The 3,992-nt window shown below is 37.0% G+C and overlaps 1 long non-coding RNA gene across 1 annotated transcript; it reads left to right on the top strand.

Annotated features, from left to right (window-relative positions):
- The first annotated feature begins 1,370 nt into the window (after window positions 1-1,370).
- On the top strand, window positions 1,371-3,189 carry LOC306756722. Its single transcript, XR_013771331.1, has 4 exons — window positions 1,371-1,466; window positions 2,117-2,256; window positions 2,660-2,714; window positions 3,084-3,189. It is a non-coding gene; the product is annotated as an uncharacterized lncRNA (long non-coding RNA).
- The last annotated feature ends 803 nt before the right edge of the window (window positions 3,190-3,992 follow it).

Genomic DNA, 3,992 nt, shown 5'->3' with positions numbered 1-3,992 from the left:
GGAGTCTTTTTGAACCACACAAAATTTATTTTGATTATGTTCATACCTTAGCTTTTGAGATGCATACAATTTTACAAACACTAAAAAAGAAGAAGATTCACAGTTTCAGTTTGCAAAAGTACAGCATCAAAATAAAATGTACAGAAGTTCAATAAAATCTGAGTCTACCATATGCTGTACCTATATAAGATACTTACAAACATATCTTTGCCACACGCATCCATAAATACGCAATAACAAAAAAAAAATAGTTTTGGCCATCTTAAAAGTTCAGAAAAGACTAAGATAAAAATTGAACTTGATTTATGTAAATATTTTAAAACGAAAATGCATATATAATCAGACATAAATATTTACAAAAAGAAGTGAGAGAATTAAGTGAGTTGCCAGGTCCATGTTTTATCTTTTCGGCAGCACTAAACATTACAGGGTGTCTCTGACCTGGATCTGTGGGACTCACAGCTGCAGCCACTATCTGATGCAAGCCGACTTCTTCCTCTCCCTTTGCATCCCTTCTCTCCATCCGAGTTCTTCCAGGGGGCTTTAGGGAAGCATGACACCCCGATTTTGTCCTCATCGTCTTCAACACTGCCGCAGATGTTACAAGCTGCATTAGATGTGTTCAGCATAACAATAATACAACGAGATTGTGCATTTGGTGCGTTATTCTAACTCTTCAGTAAATAAAAACATTATTTTTAAAGCATATACATGCCTGTCACGGTGCAGATTAAAATCAAGCCTGCCTCTTTATCTCCATTGTCGGCAAAATCCGGATCAGATCAGATGGGTCGACAGAAACCCGGTCTTTATCCGCCAATGTAATCAGCTTATAGCTCCGCGCCAGATGAAAAGCTGTTTGGCACGTCCGGTTATTTACGGATGCGGGAGTCTGTAACGACTGTGTAAAGAGAGTGTGTGGTAAGTGTTGCCTCTGTGTTTTATGGAAAAAAACAGAAATAATACGAGACTTGGAGCGAAGGGACCTCAAACTAAGTTTTTACCGCGAAGACTACAATTCCCGGGTAAATGACGTCACTTCCTGTTTTTTTCTTTTTTTTTTTTTTTTTTTTGTTTGTTTTTTTTTTTGTTTTTTTTTTTGGTCGTCACGTTCCGAAAAAAATCGGCGGGGGCCGAGGCCGCATTAGTTTTTTAAAACAATGATCCGCCGTGGAGAAGTACCTGGATATTTTACATTTTAAAGCCTTTTTAATCACTTTTTGTTTGTTTGGCATTTGTATTTAATCCCAGTTTAGAGTTTGTTATATTTACAGGCAAACGCCTCGGTTTACTAAATCTCTTGAACCAATGGCACCGTGAGCTACAAGTCACATGACGTTATTCAGCCAATCAGACGTGGATACGCAAAGGCCAGCTGTTGAGCTCAAGAACATCAGCTGGTGAAAACAAGTGGACGCACTGAAAAACTAAATATGAGCTACAGAAGCTAACTTTTTCTTGCGTTGGTAAGTATTAAAGTTAGTCTAAAGTAAAGTAAGGGTTTTTTTTATGCATAACCTTGACAACGTTTATTTTGTGCAAAAGTTAGAACAAGATCATGTTTGTGCTCGAATAATAGATAATTACTTGATGTGTTGCGCATGAGAGACATTTGTATTTCAGTGTAGCTAACTGTTTTTTAAAAATTAGTATCACATCATTCAATTAGCATGTTTTGAAATAACCTAAATTATGTACATTTGTGGTAATTTGGCAGTCGAGAGTCACAAATAGCTAAGCCACGCACGTGTTCCTATAAATAACCTTATTGATTTGGTTAGTTTATTTCGTGTATTTTATTGATATCATCTTAATGTTAGAGTTAACCGAAAAGAAATAGATGATCTAAAAACACGTTCTTTTTGGACCTCAGTCAGCAAAGTGCAATTTTGTTAAGTTGCTATAAGCAATTTATTACATACTGCTAACGACAACATGTATTTTTTTGTTGTATTTCTGAACTAATAATTGGATATTGTAATAGTTTGGCTAATAAGTGATTTATTAATGAAATAAAAAATTGCCCTGTTGTCTAAGCACAAGTTGCTGTTTAACCAACTTAATGGCATTTTAATTATGTGAGTTTCAGAACTTGTCTGTTTCTCTCAATATGTAGGGGAGGACGACCTGTGTCATGCTCAACACCTGAAAATTGGATGGGTGGTGGTGGCCAAGACCATTTAGCAGACCTATGAACTGTGCTGAGCCGCAGCACACAAAGAGCATTGTTTTGGCCACTGTCCTCTGGTGCAGAAGGTAATGATGTTCAGACACAATCTTCCTGCTGTCATCTATCGTGACCTCAACAGGTTAACTGTCTGACAGTTTTGTAGAAATTCGACATGTCAACACAACAAAGTTCAAAAGGGTCTGTTACCATATTTAGGGCAATGCTTTAGCTGTGTTTTGAATGGTGTCTGAGTCTTAGAGCTGCATGACTCATCTTTTCTTTCTTCAACTGCAAAGAGTAATTTTCTGTCTGCAAGTGTTTCACACATTTTTCAATTCTTTTCAGAGTATGACTGATGTTGGTATTTTAGCAAATTATGCAATGTGCTAGCAATATGTGGTACTTGCATAGTTCACAAATGTGTGATCTTGAAGCCCTCTTGCTGTCGTTTTCTCACCATCTATTTGATCTTTTTGTTTCTCGTTCCAGCCCTCTCACTAAGAAAACAAGAAGCAGCGTAAGAACAACGGATTGAAGATGTCAGGTTAGTGGCACCACATTTATTATCATTAATTTCTTTTTGTTTATTATTAACGTACTGAGTTTGTGTGTGGACAGAATTTTTTTTCTTCTATATAAAAACCTAAGACTCTTAGGCATACTCACACTGGATAAGACTGTAACTAAAACTTAAGAAATCACATTCATGATGTAATGGCATTGGTGAATTTATATGCTACAGGGGACTGAAAGTCCAAGTCCAGCTATTTATTATGGCTGAATCTTTGCACATAATTCTGAGAAGAATGTAATTAGTTTCTGTCATAAGAGTTAAAGACGAAGTTGGGTTTTCAATTTAATGTGCTTGATATAATTGTGCCTTGATGCTAATTTCCATTCTTTTTCTCCACAGATGCACAGCTGGAGTTCAACATTCACACTGTCTTGAAAATTATTTCCTTGTTTGACACTACATTCTCCTCCAGCCTCTTTCTGAAATAAAGATGCCTTGTCACCTCTTCTCTGGTCTTGCTAGTGATGTTTGTGACGTGGCTGTAGCAGTGATAGCCACTGTTTGGTGGAATCATAGCGGGTTTCTGAAGTTTGAAGTTTCAAGTCAACTTATTTACAAATTGTCAATTAATGGACATTAATGATGTTTTGGCAAGCAAAAGCCAGCCGCATGATGTGACTATACACTGCAGTATGACAAGTGCCATCCTTAGTTTTTAGATTAGGTCTCTGCACTGCTTCTGCCTTCTCTGACACTAAACTTTTTTCACAGAAACACAGAATATGTTTTGCATCATGTGTCTCTTGCGTGGATTACAGTAGTCAGTAGCATTTCATAAACATGCACACAGCCCTCCATTTCTGTGGTGTAATAGTGCACTTTGTGCGTCTTATTTTTGTGACGTTATGCTCATAATTTGGCAATAACATAGAAGAAAAACCTTCCTCGATCTGAAATGTGGGAAATTTCTTATATATTATGTGTAATCACTTTAACATTATGTTACAGATGTTTCAAATGCTTTATTTTTCAAATAATTAAAATCGTTGACAAATTCTTTTAACCTCTCCAAGTGAGTGATACATACATCTGTATTTTAGCACTGTATGTGAGCGCATAATTTGATTTTCAGCAGGTTGATGTACTGAGTAAGGCACCGATTCCGATAGCACTAGCTTAAGACAGGTGTCATGCTAAAGTCGGTTATCCCCGACAAAACTGGTATCGGTGGCACAGGAGCGCGCACCCTTCAGCGGTGTCTGAAGGTAGCAATCACCTTTAGTATGATAAGTTCACAACTTAAACAGA

Source organism: Telmatherina bonti, assembly GCF_933228915.1.
Source record: "Telmatherina bonti genome assembly, chromosome: 6".
In the NCBI taxonomy this organism is placed as follows: Eukaryota; Metazoa; Chordata; class Actinopteri; order Atheriniformes; family Telmatherinidae; genus Telmatherina; species Telmatherina bonti.
This window is presented reverse-complemented; position numbering and strand designations above follow the sequence as displayed.